At 42.1% G+C, this 18,818-nt stretch overlaps 1 protein-coding gene across 2 annotated transcripts in view; it reads left to right on the forward strand.

Moving 5' to 3' along the window:
* The window catches only part of POU6F2 (POU class 6 homeobox 2), a 361,096-nt gene that overhangs the window by 279,330 nt on the left and 62,948 nt on the right, over positions 1–18,818 (forward strand). The window lies entirely within an intron of this gene.

Consider the following 18,818-nt stretch of genomic DNA (forward strand, 5'->3'; position numbering starts at 1 on the left):
CAGATTTCTGTTGGGGGGAAAAGGTGCAGAGAATATTCCAAGACAATATTGAGGAGACAGGTGATTTGGCAGATGAAGGACCATGACTTTGAGAGACAACAGTGGAAGGGTCTCAGGAATAGAGGAGGTGACAAAGAGAGGGTATGCAGAGCCAAATAAAGAAGAGTGTCCAGAAATTGAGGGCTGGCCTGGAGTTCTTGGACTTCCTGAGGTGATGAACACAAATGAGGAGACAGGATATGATGGCTTACTCCTAGTGGCCTCCAAGACAGACTGTGAAGGGTGTTTTGAGAGCCCAGAAGAGAAAGGAGTGGGGAGTTTTCCAGAAGTACAAAGTTTTGGGGTTCATCTTCACTCCCAAAGATGGAGGTGGAGACTAGGAAAGAGACAATATTTTGAGAATCACAAGGAGGCCACTGGGCCCTATTTACTCATGGCAAACACTTATTTAAGTCATTTATCCAAAAAAGAAAAAAGAAAAGTTGTTGAATTAGAAACTTCAGAAACTTTAATTTGAACTTTTAATTTTAAAGCAATATGTAATGAATCTGGGAATCCATTTATCTGATAGGCATTCATTACATGAAAATAAACATAATTTTAAATTCTCTGAAGGTATGTACTTTAAAACACACATAATGGAAGAATATCAGGATAGTACAGGAAAACCTTATCTATCTATTACTCTCAAAGAAATTAGTTCCTCTGGACGGCTGAGTTTTCCCAGAAAAGCTAAGTGTTAAACCTTTTAGTACTAGAACTATACAACTTATAAAATGTAAATCATTTATAAGCATTTTACTCCCATCCCCTGTCTTCTTAAACAGAGTATCATACTAATAAAAATCTTGTATTTGTATCATTCCTTGTGATTTGCAAAGTGCTTTTACAAACTTTATCTCATATTATCCTCCAACATCCCCATAAAGTAGGCATTTCGTGGATCTGACAGATTGGTGAGACAGGCAGTCACAGGGCGTGAATGGCCCAGTGTAGAGGAAAGGAAGCATAACTGCAGCTTCCTGATGATTTGGGGTCACTATTGTCAGTTTAGATTAAAAGGATGTTCCCAGAAGTCAAGACTAATGTGCAATATAAGAGACCTTGATGAAGGATCAAACGATGTGGGCAGAGAGCAGGTTCTCTCAAAAATCCAAAGAACTGTCTAATGAGGACTGGAATTTCCAAGAGGACTTCTGGAGGCGGTGAAATTTGAGTGGAACTCTAAAGTTCTAGCAGAATTCAGAAGGGCAAGAAGAGCCAGAGGAAGGTACAGTAAGTGTGCTCCTAGATATGCATCAGCAGTAGTTATTCACTTGGATAGCTCTGTTTTGCTGAAAATGAGTACCACTGCCTTGATCAAATGTGCCTCCTCTCTTCCACTCCCTTTCCACCTAAATTAGTTCCTGTGATTATTAATTTTATATGTGGACTTGAGTGGGCCATGGGTCCAGATATGTGGTCAAACATTATTGTAGATGTAGATGTTTCTGTGAGAGTGTTTTTGGAGGAGATTTACATTTAAATCAGTGGACTTTGAATAAAGCAAATTGCCCTCCATACTGTAGGTGGGCCACATCTAATCAATTGAAAGTCTGACTAGAACAAAAACCTGCCTTCCCCTGAGCAAGAGGGAATTCTGCAGCACACAGCCCTCAAACTTGAACTTCAACATTAGCTCTTCTCTGAGTCTCCAATCTGCCAACCCAGCCTGCAAATTTTGGACTTGAAGGCCTCTGTATTCACATGAACTAATTCCTTAAAATCTCTCTCTCTCTCTCTCTCTCTCTCTCTCTCTCTCTCTCTCTCTCTCTCTCTCTCTCTCTCTCCCCATATAAACAATGTATTCACATTTTAGGAAAGGAAAAAACCATTAAAATTATGCTGATATATTAAAATTACTTGGAGCACCTCTTGTAATTGCGGAAGTCAAACGTGACTTGTATTCATTTTTGTTATCAGTATATATTGAGTATTACGATTTTAATAGTTTTCCTTTCTTAAAATGTATCCACATTTATATATATATGTCTCCATATCTTCATCCTATTAGTCTCATTTTTCTGGAGAACTCTGACTAATACAGTCTCTTTCTCATGGATTATATGAATTTCCAGAAAGACAAGAGGGATACAATTCTCCTTTGCAGTGAGTAAACAGGAAGAGGCTTACCCATAAAGTCGATAGGATCGAAGATGTACTGTGGCAAAAGAAGCCAGACTCTGAGGAGTGGTTCTCAACGTTCAGCCTGAGCAAGACGTAGACACAGAGCATTACAGGCCCCGTCTTTCAGCCCTCACTGCTCTGCTCAGAGCCGGCTGACCATGTGACCAGTGACCATGTTACCTCCACAGGTTTTCCCCTGAGCCAGACCCCTGGCTTTCCCCAACACCATCCAAAGGGAGAGTTGTGCTGGGTACACTGGTTACCTTCAATCGTTTGAACCCACTGATAATTCTTCCAAACACTTAATGGAGGACGATTGATCAGACTAACTAACTAGTTCAGATTTAACCACAGGTTTATTGCTATAAGGGGCCAAATATTAGGTTGGTGCAAAAGTAATTGCGGTTTAAAGGGTTAAAAATTAATGCAAAAACCGCAATTACTTTTGCATCAACCTAATAGTAACTATTTGGGCTTCGTGGATTAAAAGACAAAATTGAAGGAATTATTTATGTATTTATGTAACAAAAGAAAACAAATTTACATAAATGTCTTACTAACAACATTAAAAATATAATAATAGTAACTGAGTAGAATTTTTTGTACTATAGGTAAGTAATGAGAAGAATAGAATGGGGGGGAGTAAAATATATAGATGTAACATAATATACAAATATGTTATATATAAACATATATAATATATATATAAGGACATTTCTTATAAGAAATTGACTCATGTCATTTGGGAGGATGGTGAGTCCAAACTATGCTGAGCGAATATCCAGTTTGAGTCCAAAGCCAACAAGCAAGAGAATTCCATCTTACTTGGGGAGGGTCAGCCTTTGTTCTATTCAGGTCTTTAACCGATTGGATGAGGCCCACCCACATTGTAGAGGGTAATCTGCTTCACTCAAAATCCACCAATTTAAATGTAAACCTCATCTAAAAATACAGCAATGTTCAGAATAATGTTTGACCAAATATCTAGGCACCACATGACCTACTCAAGATGACACATAATATTAGGTATCATAGGGGAATTCATTTCACTAATTGAACTTCAGAATTAATGGTCCTTATCATCAAATCAATGCAAATGTTTATCTATAAAACCATTCTTAGCATGTGAACCATAAAAAACAAGCTGTGTGACAGATGTGGCCTGTGAACACAGTTTGCCAATTCTTACTAAAGAGTAGTATTTTAGTAATAAAAATAATAATAATAATAACAATAATAATGCCCTGAAAATAAAGATAATGAGAGTCAACATAGTGTATAGTTAGGAGAGGAGGCTGAAGCCCAACTGTGTGGGTCAGAGCTCTGACTCTCTCATTAGTAGCTGCATGATCTTAGGCACAGTTGTTTAGCCCTACTGTGCTTCAGTTTCCTCCTTTTTATTTATTTATTTATTTACCATGAAAAAATGTATATTTAGAATTAGCCAGCTGGACTCAGTGTAGATGATCCCAATTTTGTTGGCAACATCCAAAGTGTCGTAGTCAGGAGCCAGTGGAACACATGCCTTCTCCTCTCCATCAGGTCTGAGCAGCGTGCTGACCTTGGCCACGTCAATGTCATAGAGCTTCTTCTGTCTGATCTGGGGCTTGTTGGCCTTGCCAGCCATAGTGAACACAAGTGCACTTCTTCACGGCTGACTCGGTATTCAGGGGGTTGATGATGGCATAATGGTCACGTTTGCTTCCCCTGGGAGTGCTCTTCCCGGGATATTTGGGCTGCCTTTGAGGCGCAGTGTCTTGGGCCTTAGGAGGGTGGATGATGTGCAGATTATATTTTCTTTTCTTTTTTCTTTTCTTTCTTTTTTTTTTTTTTTATGGCTGTGGATGCCTTCTAGCACTGCCTTCTTTGTCTTCAAAGCTTTCTTCAGCTTCAGCTTCGGCTTAGGCTTTGGGAGGGGCAGGGGCTTCCATCTTCATAAAAAACTCAGTTTCCTCCTTTTTTAAATGAAAATGAAAGTATCAACCTCACAGACTTCCTATGGAGATCAAATGAGTTAGTAGCTGTAAAGTTCTCAGAAGAATGCCTGATACGTAGTGAGTGCAATATACCGTATGTACCAGAAGTGATGATGGTGAGCAAAGAAGGGAGGAGCAGGAAGAAGATGGGACATTAATCCGTACCATGCCAGGACCCTGAATGGTTTCCACAGGCTGCGAGTGCTGCCAGAAAACTGACTGACCGCTGAGACTGACCAACCCTATAAGAAACTCAAATGTGGGACACACTCTTGTATTCCAGGCACTGAAAGTCCTGGTCTTGTGTTGTAGCCATTAGAACTGTTTGTGTTTATTTGACTCTGAAGACCCTACCAGCTCAGAGGAGTACGGGCTGGGGAGAATGCACTGTCGGAGAATTTGGTACTTCCCTTCAGAAGTGATTCAGAGCCCAGCACACAGGAGAGACAGACTTGCCTACCCAGTCTCAGCTAAATGTGGGTTGACTGGAGAGACAATCATTTTACAGAGTCTGAGAATTGGTGTCCTTATTGAATAAAGAATAAGCTCCCAGATTTACATTCATTGATTTTCTATCCAGTTTCTTTCTCTGTTCATCATGTTGAATTTCTTCTTACTATCTAAAAATCAAACCACTGGTAAAGCAAATGTATCTATATCTGTGCCCTTTAATTCCCACACCTTTGTAACATGGTCAGCTTTTTATAGATCTTAACTCAATTCTACTCATTCCCAAGAGAAGATTCTTAGAAGAAAGAAAGAGAGAAAGAAAGAAAGAAAGAAGAGAGAGAGAGAGAGAGAGAGAGAGAGAGAGAGAGAGAGAGAGAGAAAGAAAGAAAGAAAGAAAGAAAGAAAGAAAGAAAGAAAGAAAGAAAGAAAGAAAGAAAGAAAGAAAGAAAGAAAGAAAGAAAGAAAGAAGAGAAAGAAAGAATTCTGAAAAATAAAAGGATCTAGTCTTATTGGCTTGATGAAGATTTGTTACCCCTGACCCTTTGAATATTGAACTTGGACTATAAAAATATCACTTCTTATTGATCACATGGTTATTAAAGTCAGTCAAATGCTGAATTTATATGTCAAACACTTCTAATATTTCCTATAAACATTAGGGCAAAGGGAAAAGATAATAATGCCACTGTGAAGAGTCATATTAGATTTGTTCAACTCCACGTAACTGAGAAATAATAAAACTGTCATCAAGATTTTCATTGTATATGCCAAGCACTTGTCAAAAACTGCAGCACATCATTTATGCATGCATATGTGTCCGTGTATGAGCCCAGAAAACACACATACACGTGTAACATGAAAGAGAACGGAATGAAGAGCTACCTGGGTGCCTGTCCACCTACACTGGGCCGGCGCAGCACAGGGCTGACAGCTGCTAGGACTGTGCAGCAGCCCCTGCACATGAACACACTTGGGGTCACTTTTTCTTGAATTCCAATCTATAGTGGGATCTGACCAACTCTCTGGGTCTGGAGGAAAGCCTTGGAACTGAATAAGTCAACAAGGACTAACTAATCAAGGGTTTAGGGCAGACTGTTAAATCCCCTCAGATTTTTAACAGCTACATCTAATGATTTTCAAGAGTGCTTTCAGGGGGAGATCAGCATAGAGATCCTTAGAGATGAGGTACAACTTCGCATATGAGCAAATCCTTTCATATGAGTAACAGAAAGGAACCATTAGTCAATCATGAGAGACTTCTTTACTGAGACTCTGATTGGAGGCCCAGGGCAGGCCCGTGAATGGAGCAGTTTGTAGGCATTTCTAATGGCATTTTGATGTACATGCACAAAATTGATGTCGGAAGGATCACTGTAAAGTCCCAAACAGTGGAATATTGAGGACATTTTCAGGTGGCAGGACGATTCTGGCTGGGTGAGCCCAGTATATTTTCTCATGTCACAGTTGATTAGGTTCACAGGGAAGTGGAAAGAGTAAAAAATTCTCTTATTACTGCAGCAATGCCGTCTCAGCCTCTTTTCCCTTTGAATGCAACATTAGTTTTTGTCCAGAACTCTAACTGCTTTCTACAGTTTGGGGAATTGTAAAGCAGAAACAATTTTCCCAGCCAGGCTGACCTTCACAGTAATGAGAAATGACTGGAATTTCTCTCTATTTCTCTAACATTTGGGGAGGTTTGGGAAGAGGGGGAGGGGGCAAGCATATGCTTGTTTTACCTGATATTATGTTGTGGGCGTCCACTTGGCACTTTGAGCCTAATTTTTTTCCATTCATGGGAATACATGGACTGCTGCACCATGTGACCTGGGAGCCAGACCACAAGTGTACTGAGAACTGACAGTAATGCACTTTAAACATTTTGTTATCACAACAGAGATGGCATTTTGTTTCAGCCACTAAATGAATAAATATTTTTCTCCTGGGGATGGCTATTTTCATTTACACTCCAAGCCTTACTCAGGTGATGAGCTCAGTGTGGGGAAACTCAGCCTTCATTCAGGCCGTGCTCTGAGCCTCTGGCACCCTTGGTGTCCCCAGCCTCCAGGTCTTCCAGGGGGACCCTCTGTGAGTTGGCCAAACAGTGCTCCTTTCTTGGTGACTTCGACCTGGAGCCTTGCTGCTTACCTTTCCCTTTTTGGGGATGGCAGGATCGATAGATTCTCTGGCCAAGGCTGGTGCTTCCTCCTTGATTCTTTCAAATATTTAAGGTTCCTATTTAACTGCAGAAATGTGAAAACTCCCTGGAAGCAAGTGCAGAAGATAGAATTGAACACAGCCTAGCCCAACCTCAAGAGAAGCAGTTAGCCCTAAAGGAGAAACTTCATCCCGAGAGACATACCCTGAATTGTCCTTTATCTAAGGGTTCAGGATGGCGGTCATCCCCCAAGACACTTTGGCAGAGGGAGTAATTTATTGGGAGGGGAGTTGTTTTGTAGCTCCTCTTGCCACACCTCAAACTGCATCCCGGCCCCCTCAGATAGGCAGTCGAGCATCATAATTACACTGAATCTAAATCCTACTCTGCAACCCACTAGCTCGGTGACTTTGGACAAGCTACTTAAACTCTCTGAACCTCAGTTTCCTCATCTGTAAAATGGGTCTATAATAGTATATAATAGTACAAGGCATTTTCATTTGAAGGAGAAAAAAAATATACCGCTTAGTACAATTCCTGCTATGTGCCCTCAATAAATTGTAGCTTGTATTAGTAACTCAATTTTGTCTTTTTAAAGTCTACCGTAAATTGCCTTATGGTATCATGCAAGACTCCACTCTTAATCCATTCAGTGCTATGTGCTACCGAAAGGTGCTGTCGGAGGCCCACCTCAGGATGGCAAGTGAAGCGAGAATGATTCAGGCCTGAAACTTTCTTTTCTGGATGGCAGTACTCCCCAATCCTTGCATGAGACAGAATAGTGAGGGTAACACTAAGTGTTCAAACAAACAAATGAATGAAGTGTTGGAGGAGTGGGTGGGTGAGAGGGGAATCCACAGGAGGGGACAAACAGGAGGGCAGCACCTAGGCTAGCGCACTGTGCATGATGGGGTCCTGGCCTCGGGGCTCCCGGGGGGCAAGTCACTGCTAAGTCAGTGCTGAGCTCTCTGCTGCTGGGACTTGATCTGCCTGGAACCTCTGCCTGGGTAACAGTCTCACACCCTCTCGCTTCCCACGTTCGGAAAGTGAGACCCACAGCATTTAAGAAACAGACCTAGGAAGCAGGTCCTCTAAGGACTCTCCCAGCTCTAAGTTCATCATCTACTTGAATATTGTTTGCTGTTTAAAATAGCCACAAGCACAGCACCAGAAACCTCCAGTGCCTAGAATAGATGTACAGAACTCAAAATGACACTCTAAATACATGGTTATCTATAGTGGACACACGCGTAGCTTCATTATTTATTTTCAGCATTATTTTTTATTTTATTTTAACAGAATTTTAGTATATTTTAATATTAGTGTAATCTAATACTTATTTGGTATATTTATTTATTTATACTTATAAAGTCAACATTTATTTAGTATATTTAGTGCATATATGCTTATGTATTTAATTATACGTGAATATACTTGTTATACATAAATATATTTATGTATAAATATATTCACACTTATATATTTAGTTATTTATAAAACACATGATTTTAGTAGTAAATTAAAATGTTTGCTGTAATTGAGAGACCAGTTTGAGGATTCTCCTCCTGGGCCCACATCTCCAATACCGGCAGCCTTGCAGGCCTTTCAGAGCTTCATTTAATAGTTCCAGTTTATGGTTTGAATGTCAGTAACCAGCTCCCTGCCCCTGCCTGGCTGCATCCACCTTCAGGCGAGAGGATTCAGACATACTTGTATTGCCATGTGTGTCCGAAGATAGCTCGAAGATCTGAACAATGAATGTGGGTGTCATCTCAGCAATTCCCCAAGAACTAAGGGGAGATGTGGGAGGAAGGCTTGGGAGAAAGGTGGAGCCTTGTAAAACACCTTAACTTATAAAATTAATTAACTTTTTAATACCCTGCATTAAAGTTGTGAAAGGTAGGTCCCTCTAAGAAGAGCTGGTTTAGGAAAGGAACTTTGCCGTCTCCTCAAACTCTTCCTTCTCCCTCTTGTTTGGAGCCAAATATCTTGGCTAAATTTCTGCCAACAATATGTCCCTTAAGGAATCTCTGTCCATCAAGATATTTTGTGCCACTAATTGATTTAATGATATTGGCGAGTGCACAGAGCCCCTCCCCTGACCCAGGTTTAAGGGGCATCTCATGAGTGACTGACTCAAACTGCCACTGTGGGGACAGAGCCAGGAGTGCAGTGTCCAGGCTCTCGGCCTCACATAGAAAGGTGCTGGCTCAGGTAGTAAATGGCCATCAACTGTGATTGGATGGCCATCAGCTGTGGCTAGTTGGCCGTCAGCTGTAACCAGTGAGCCATTGGCCACTAATATAACTGCCGTGGCTACGCTAGCAGAAGATGGGGGCTAGCAAGAAGTTGGTGGCTGAGCCTGCAAGCGGAGCAGTGAGGGTTGTGAACAGTGTGGCTCCTGCTTCCTGTGTCTCCAGCCCAGCCGCCAGCGAGAATATAGTGGTATGACTCCCCTACCTATGGCTCCGTGGGTGTTCCTTTTTGGCCTCACCTTATCCTGCGTTCTTGTGTGGGGAGTGGGACAGGAGACCCCACAGGCCGCCCTGCGTGACTCCCCGCATAACACCCCGCACAACAGCTACCTTGAAGACAATCAACCTGTTATAATGATGAGAACCTGTTTCAAGAGGCAGTCTCTGTCCCAGAAACATATTCAAGCAGAAACAGGGATTTAAGTAAGAACAGTCATCTGAGTGTAATAGATCTTGACCTTCTTCCCAGTTTCCCTGACTCCGGAGGCCCCTCGCAACCCATCCTATAGACCAAGGCAAGCTTCTTGAAATCTGGGCAGTGATCAGTTCACGTTGGTAGTCTGATGTGCCAGAGTGCCATACGACGTGGCACAGGAACATGACGTGGCATAACAGAGTACAAAGTGGCATATGATGTGGCACAGAGAGACGTGGAAAATATTAAAGGCAGAACCAGGAGCATGACTGCAGTCATCCATATGAGAAGAGCTGTTAACTAAGCCAACAGCAGTGGAAAGGAGGAGAAGTGGATGGATCTTCAACGATGAGATTTAGTCATTGATTGAACCTTAGAAAGGAGGAGAAAGAGAAGCTAGGGAACAATGACGCAGGAATTGAGGAGGTGGCACGGAGTGAGGAAACTGAGCTCCGTTTGAACAAACGAGTTTTAGGTGCTGTGCACCATTACATGGACATACACAGCACACCCACGGTATTTGTCCGGAGCTAGGCGGAAGTCAGGGCTAGAACCACAGATCTCCATATGTAAATCACAGCTGCTAAAATCTCTCCTGGAGCGAACACAACCTCTGCTACCCTGCTCTTCTTCCAGCAATCGCTCCACTGCTTTCATACACTCGGCTTTATTGTCACTATTGCATTTTGGAAGTCCATGCAGCCACTTTACCCTTCTGTCTCCACACTTCCACCCCTCTTCTCCTCTCACCTACTTCTTTCAGTATCATTTCAGCTCCCTTCCTTGAGTTCCAACCCTCCTAACATAGATGTCAAGGGACAGATATAAATTGTTTATTTATTTATTTCCTTTTCTGCAGGACCCATTACTAAATGCTCTTCAGGTTAAATGCTATCCAGTTCCTGAGATCCTGCAGTGGAGTCAGCTTACATACTCTGCTGTTTCCCACAATTGTTCTATTGTTACTATTCTAATTATTACTATTGTTCTCTTTTCTGTTTAAATTTTGTTAAACAAAAAGAAATCCAGTGCCAATTTCCCCTCTTGGCTCTACCTTTCCACCTCCCATACACATAACCAACACTGACTCCTCTGGTTTTCAGAGCAGCTGTTCACTTGGGTCAGTGCGTGAGAGGATGTTCCTCCCCAGAATGAAAGCTCTTGTCATTTTGAGGTAAAATGCCCTTCTAGACAGAGCGGTATGACTTTCTAAAAGAGGGCATTTATAGAACCTCAAATAGATGAATAGTTTTCTTTCAAGCAAGGAAATGTATTTTACTCTTCTTGCTTCAACTGGGATTGGACCCATTCATTTCATTTTTTTTATGCTCTCCTGTTTTATTTAGAAATGATCTATTCATCCCAAACCAATTGAAGAAATATAGATAACTCAGAAAAAAAGTGCCGTATTATTCACGTGAGGAGTATAGAAGCTCTCACTGAATATTTTCATGGCTCCATTTAATTTGGGCTGTGTAAACCCGGCCTATGAAATTCTCTCTTATTTGTTATGCTTATTTGTTATGAAGGCAGCATGATCCCTCGAGTGGGTGAGACCCAGATTCAAATTGCAGCTGTGCCCACGCCCCTTGCTCAAGTTATTGAACTTCAAGAGTAGTAGAATCTACTTTTCATGGTGTTGTGGGTGGGACTGAGTGAGATCTTAAGCATCTGACATATACTATGTTATATGGGAAATATCACATGCATAAAGTCGTATTTTGCAGGACTCCTTTTGCCGCTATGCTAGCCTGATGGGGAGGGTACTCTGTTTCACACCTTCATTCTCAGCTCAGCACTGCTCGTACGGCAAATTGCAGATGTTTCAACTATAATAAAATAAGGACACTATATGTGTAAGAATGCTAAATGCAAGCAAAAATAATAACAATAATCACCATAAATTGAATCCTCGTTTATATAACTACCTTCTATCATCATAGCATTTATCTGCTCTGTGATAACTATCTGTACTGAGGCAAAGCAATTAACAGTTACAGAAATGCAGCGTCCTACCCTTTTGCTCCTAGAGCTCTTCTCTTTTGGGGCTCCTGTCGTTGTGATACTTAGTAACGTGAGGCAGATTTCACAACAGATCCCCAAATCCTGCTTCATAGTGCCATGACCACCAGAAATCCTACTTATACTCGGACCACTAGTGTCCCTGGTGGTCCCCGGTGGAAGTGCCAGGTAACCTTCAAGGGCAGTTATATGCCCTTCAGTTACCTCACCCTCAGCACACAGGACAGATTCATGCAAGGGAGAGGCCACGGCTTGTACATGATGTAGGAAAAACGTGATCAGCATATAGTCCCTCGTCTTTCCCACTTTGTGAACTTGGTGGGCTCTCTCTATCTCCTCCCCAGGCACATGACACTTCATCATGCGTCACCTCTCGCCTCTCACTTCTCATCCAAAGATGCTTTCAAGAGAACCCCGATAGGAATAAGAGGTTCAAATGTCCAGGTATAAAAACAAATAAGTCATGGGGATGTAATGTACAGCATAGGGAATACAGTCAATAATATTGTGACGGCATAGCACTGTGTCACATGGTAGCTGGACTTATCACAATGATCACTTCTTTAGGTATATAGATGTTGAATAACTATGGTGTACCCCTGAAACTAATATAATGTTGTATGTTAGCTATATTCTAATAAAAAATCTTTTTAAAAGGAAGAAGAAGAGAACCCCAATAATGTCTTTTGTTTGGGCTGCAAAAGACCGGGTTGTATGTGTAGATACTCCTCTCACTCAGGATATTTGCATGATTGCAGAGGACCATTCCCCTGACTGATTTACACAGAAAAATGACCCAGTTAGGAAATGGAGTCCCATAATCAGTTGATTAGATTCCTGATTTCTGTGTATTAACCCATTTTACATCTTCAGTAAAGCTATAAAAACTCTTCTAGAAACAGTATATCCTTAACAACTCTCTTGAGCTACATGATTTCAGATGGAATATAAAAGTTTTGTTCCCTCAAACCAGGATAACAACTCCACTCTCAGAAATTCCTCTGTCCAGCAACTTGGCTCTGAAACAGTTGAGAACTGAGAGACTAATAATAATAATAATAATAATAATAGTAATAAATTGTAAAATGTTTGTCAAAATATCCATGCACATTATTTAGAGGAGAGAAAAAGACACTTAAACTCTTATCCAGATTCAATTAGATTGCTATCTGGTAAAAGCCACAGCAGATTATAAGTCCCATGTAAGAAGGGGAAGAAGTGCCCTTAGAGCAGGGCTGGGACAGCTGAGAAAAATGGCACTGCCTGTCAGGATGAAAAGATACAGAAACACACAATCCAGAAAGCACAGCTCTCCAGGCCTGTGTGGGGTGATGGGTGGCAAAGAGGGCCACTCGGAGCCTCAGGGTGGCAGGAGCTGGAGGAACCCAAGAGCTAGGAGAGACCTCAGGTACAGATCCCAGCAGAGGAGCCAGAACCCCAGCCAGGAATTCCTGAGACAGACACCACTCAGGCCCTGCAGGAGGCAAGAATGCAGGACAGAGGGAGGCTGGGAGAAGGAAGCAGTGCCCAGGCTGGAAGGAAGAACACCCTGCAGGTGTCAGGAAGAACTGAAGTGAAAGGACATGTGCGTGCCCCTGGTAGAAGACGTGGCATAGGGCACAAGTCGGAGTGGCTCCAAGCATGCAGTCGTTCTGTGAGGGCCGACTTCTCCAAACTGAGATCCTGAAAGTCCCCCTGAGGACGGGACAGGGGCAAACAGGAAGGCAGAGCAACTACACTGATTTTCATAACGATGTCCTGGAGACATCAAGAGAAATTCCACTAAGTTTAAGAAGGCACAAAAAAATTCTTGGTGTGGAAAGGTATGAATTATATACAATGCAGGGGGGAAAAAACGTAAGTGAAAAGGATGACCTTCGCCCCAAAAGTATGTATATTGTTCTCCTATTATTGTTATTACATCACCTGGGAGAAGTACAAGAGGACAGACACCAAAATGCTGGCATTGTTATCTCTGGAGTTTGGGGAGTTTTCATTTATATTCTCTATTTTACAATTTTCGAAAACAAACAGGTACCTCATGTGTAATAAAAGTGATAAAGAAGAAGAGAAGGTAATAATGTTAGCAATGCATTTTTAATATTTCCATGTACACAATTAAAACTTTTTTAAAACCTGCAGCAGAAGTCCTGGTTATCTGATGTGATTCATGCCTCTAGGAACCCCAGACAGCTGAGATTTTCCTTTACCTATGAAATGAGACCCTCAGTCTAAACCATTGCTGACAGAAACTTTCTCTACTGCTACCTCCTGCAATATTTTAGCTTATTCTCATAAAGAAAATGTTAAATTCCCTTTGGTCAGTAGATCAAAGACCTCCAGTCAGATCAACCCAATGGTGTGAGCTTTTAGCATCAAGAGCTCTATCTTTGACCACTTTTGTCTTCACCAACAGAGTAAAGAAATCAGCACTGTCGACAGAAGCTGCTCAGGAGTATTTATTATTTGACCAGAACCAGAAGGGTTACATGAAGGTGACAGAAGGGTTACATGAAGGTGACAGAGGAAGGGTTACTGTGAAGGTGACACAAGGGTTACGTGAAGGTATCCACAGTCTCAAAACAAACTACTGCTTAAGGTGCTGGAACCCAGCCAGGCCCGAAGTCTGATGGCCATGTCCACCTACCAAAGCCACAGTGTGTCCAAGGCGCTGGGAAAGTTGCACATGTTTTAAGTGGTCCCTGACTTAACAATGGTTCGACTTGTAATTGTTTGATTTACAATTTTTCAGCTTTACAATGGTGTAAAAGCGATACCCATTCTTAGAAACTGAATTTCAAATTTTGAATTTTGGTCTTTTGCTGGACTAGCGATGTGCGGTGTGATTCTCTCATGAGAGGCTTGGCAGTAGCTGAGCTGCAGCACACAGTCAGCCCTGCGGTCACAGGGAGGACAACCCAAACTCCACAGCGTGCTGTGTTACCAGCGTTTTTCGGATATCATGTTCTGAGCACGTTTAAGGTAGGCTAGACTAAGCTATGAGGTTCAGTCGGTTAAGAGTACTAATGCATTTTCAACTTATGATATTTTCAACTTTTCCGGGCATAATTCCATTGTAAATCGAGGAGCATCTGTAGTCAGGTCTTTCTGCACCTGTAAGGACCCGGATGACTCTGAGCTTCAGTTTCTTCAGGAATGCCTAGATCTTAGCATTCCTGTTGCATGAGATCACCTAAAAATGCATCTTCAAGTTTTGCTGTTCTCTCTCACCCATTTCTGCAAGGGCAGCATGATTTAATTCTATCATCTTCTCCCAAAATGTTTAATTTGAATATGATAAATCCCCCTCCCCCAGATAATGGTCTTAAAGTAGGTGGTAAATAACAAATCATTCAAACACAAAAAACTCAAAAGATCTTTGATCCAAAGGCTCATTCAATAATCTAAAGCATTGCCCATTTACAGGTCAGGGAGTGGGCAATAAATCCAAACTGGGCCCAGTGGTTCTCATTTGTTCCACTAACGTCTGGAGAAAGGAATTTTATTGGTTGTGGCTCATAAAATAATAGATACTCCATCCTTAGAAATACTTGCAATTGGTCGAATCAAATGCTCCAGGGCTTGGACCAGACACCATGTCTGGGCTGTTTCCTTTATGCAATAGCAATGACAGATTGCCATGTTATAAACCTTAGTTTTTTTAACGTTTTAACAAAATGCACTGCAACTCAAAGTGTGCTCCTATTGGTGATTGTGTGTGAAGTAGATGTAAATGTAGGGTAACAAAGGAGTTGAAAACAGAAGAGTCAGTTGGAGTCTGCAGTTGATTTGTGAATACTTATCGAGATTTAAAAAAAATCTGCCATGTATATTGAGTATAAATTAAAATAACCAATACCCAAATAACTACAAGTGTGTTTCAAACCCGGGGCTTAGAAACAGCCTTGCTTGTTTCTGCCTCAAGGCTTTTGCACTTGCTGTCCCCCTCTGCGCAGGACTAGTCCAGCTATTTATATGGCTGGCTTCCCCTCATCTCTTAACTCTTATCTCAGATCTCACCTTCTCAGAGAGCTCTCTCCTCTGAGAAAAGGAGACACAGACAGAAAGTGTCTGTTCCCCCTGCACCCACCCATCCCTCTATCATAGTTTCCTGTTTTAGTTTCTTCCTAGCACTTCACACTGCCTAAAATTATCTTGTCTGTTCCTTACCCGTTGACTCTCTGTCTCCCCAGTAGACTGCAGGCACCTTGTCCTCCCATCAATCTTGCTCCCTACTGTATCCCCAGTCCCTAGAGCAGCGCCAGGCATGTGACAGACACTCAGTAAATACTTGCTGAATAAACGATTCCACTTAGTTTCCCCTTTGTCTCAGCATCTATGTTTCTGCCCTGTGGACCATACTCACGCAAGATCCCTACCATATATTAGTTATAGCACCATAAACACAGAATGGGAGCAAACTATATAGGTTGGGTGATTCAGAACACTTTTGGAAGCTGTGCATTCTGTAAACAAATCCTTGTAAGTGAAGGGATGAATTCTGATCAGATAGTAATACCCGAGTGTTTTTGAAAGCCAGAATTTAGATGTTATCTGCATATATATCATTTATAACTTACCTACTTCCAAAAACTATCTGAAAGGGCTTATGCTCAAAAACATATAATAGTTATAAGCAGAGTCAATAAAACAAACACCCAAATCCATGCAGTGTAAAAGGAAAAGAAGACACCAAATGCCTAGGCTAATGCTACTTTTACAACTGCTCATTAAATTTAACCCTGGATGTCTTTAAGGTGACGATAGAAAAGGAAGCAATGGGTTCTGTAAATCTCAAGTCTTTGCAATGGGAAGAGTATGGTATGTCACAAATGACCCCTCCTCTCTTTCATGTATTCATTCAACAAGCACTCTTTGCTCGCCTACCAACTAGGAGTGGAGTCAGGAAGAGGAATGAGACACGTCTCTGCTCTGGAGTTGCTCATGATCCTAGGGGAAGGGAAGAGGGTTAGACATGCCTATAATTAATTGTAATATGATAACTATTACATTAAAATCACATACTGAGTGCTATGGGAATAACAGGAAGGAGCCTTTCTTTCCACCTGGAGTAGGCTGTGTTGGCTTTGGGTTGGGAAGGAGCTCACTAGTAAGACAAAAGGGCATTCACAGGGGAAACTAAGTATTCTGGTTAGAGGCTTAGAGGTGTACGAGCATGTCGGGTTCTAGGAGGAGCAAGTTATTCAGAGTGGCAAGAGCATAAGGAACCCGGTGACGATCGTATAATAGACGTTTGTTGAGGATTTACTATGTGCCTGAGCGTTGAACTTCAGACAGACGCCACAAGGTGAATGCTTTTATCACTCCCCATTGACACTGGAGGAAACTGAGGCTTAGGGAGGCTGGGTAAATACTTGCTGGTGGACACTGTGAGGCACCCCGAGGCCCCCTTCAATGGGAGTGGTGCTGAGGATGTGTTGCTCCCGTTGCCTGAGTGCTCCTGTCACACAACCTTCAGCTGTCAATAGCCTCAGTTGCAGAGAAATTTCTCATCCAAAGCCTCAGCCAAGGCCACACCCCTTCCCAAGAAGGCCTGCATCCAACAACCTACTGCTGTGGGGGTTTCAAGGCCCAACTCCGCCACTCTTATGGACTGTTCTAGCTCTAAAGCTTCCCCACGGGGTTGGCAGAGACATCGGCCCGAGTTGCAGCTCACTTCTCTGCTCACTCCTGCTTCTAGAGCCCCCACCCCTGATCTCCCTCAAGGGTCAACCCCAAAGGCAGTCCTTCATTAACAGCCTACTGGCTAAGTTGTCAGAATCTGCATCTGGCCAAGCCCACCTGTAAATCAGTCAGGGTGAGGGGGTGGCAAAGGCTCATTTAGAACCCAGGCAATATGACTGCAGAGATTTTAGTCTTGCTGTAACACCTGAGACAGAGTAAAGATGAGGCCGGAATGATAAATTTGGGCCAGACTGTGAATGCCTTTTTGTGCCATCCCAAAGAGGTGAGACGTTACTGTGCATCCAAGAGAGAACCAGCAGGAATTTTAAATGAGAAGATGACATCAGCCAACGTTTTAGGACAGTCACTCTGGCAACAGCACTGGGCTATGAGGAAAAAGGTCACCTTAGCTCCATAATGGTCAGGCTTGGGTCAGAGTCCCTCCTGAATATATTTACAAGCCCTTCTTTAACTTTATGAAAATAATGCAAAGGAGAGCAAGATAAGCTTGATGAGAGAGAGGTGGGCTACAGTGCTGAGCACCCATCTGTCCTTACACCTTAGCTAGATGGTTGACTTCCAGTCTGTTTTCAACACGAAGAAGCCTTTGAATACATGACCCACAGCCAGTAGGGAGATGACTGTGATAGTGAGTGCCATGCTCCCGCTGCTTCTCCCCTTTTATCGCACTCATGACATCAGCCTTGAAGGTGGAGCAGAAGCAGTCTAAGCACCAACTGTTCAGAGGAGCTGTGTACAGTTGGGAACACCAGCTGCCCAGGACCTGTTGTACCGAGAGACCTTGGGGCAGGTTGAGCCCACACGGCTGGGGGAACAGGAAGCCATTTACCGAACCAGCTCATCTCCAAGAACCTGGGGTCACCCAGTGGCCAGTCCTGCCTGTCTCTCCACGTGGCTGTCTCCGTAAGAAGGTGCTCATTTATAACCTTTATTTTACTGTCCATCTTTTCATCTTTGTAGATATGACATAATGGTGGAACTCATAGAAACCTGACATTTGTTTCATAGTTTACGTAGCTGATAGTATGTACTTTCTATAATTCCAGTATGTCTCTAGCAAGTACATTTTTCCTTTTTAAAAAATGGAGGATTGTGGGGCAGCCAGGCTGGTTAGCTCAGTTGGTTAGAGCGTGATGCTAATAACACCAAGGTTGTCAGTTCAATCCCCACATGGGCCACCACTGTGAATTGTGCCCTCCTGAAAAAAAAGAAAGAAAGAAAGAAAGAAAGAAAGAAAGAAAGAAAGAAAGAAAGAAAGAAAGAAAGAAAGAAAGAAAGAAAGAAAGAAAGAAAGAAAGAAAGAAAGAAAGAAAGAAAGAAAGAAAGAAAGAAAGAAAGAAAGAAAGAAAGAAAGAAAGAAAGAAAGAAAGAAAGAAAGAAAGAAAGAAAGAAAGAAAGAAAGAAAGAAAGAAAGAAAGAAAGAAAGAAAGAAAGAAAGAAAGAAAGAAAGAAAGAAAGAAAGAAAGAAAGAAAGAAAGAAAGAAAGAAAGAAAGAAAGAAAGAAAGAAAGAAAGAAAGAAAGAAAGAAAGAAAGAAAGAAAGAAAGAAAGAAAGAAAGAAAGAAAAAAGGATTGCATTGAAATACTGGCATAAGGCTGGTATGTTGGGAACACATTGTATCGATATGAACCTCCATAAGGTGGAGGGTCCGGCCTCCAAACAACAGAACTGAC

The sequence above is a fragment of the Rhinolophus hipposideros genome (assembly GCF_964194185.1).
Source record: "Rhinolophus hipposideros genome assembly, chromosome: 18".
Lineage (NCBI taxonomy): Eukaryota > Metazoa > Chordata > Mammalia > Chiroptera > Rhinolophidae > Rhinolophus > Rhinolophus hipposideros.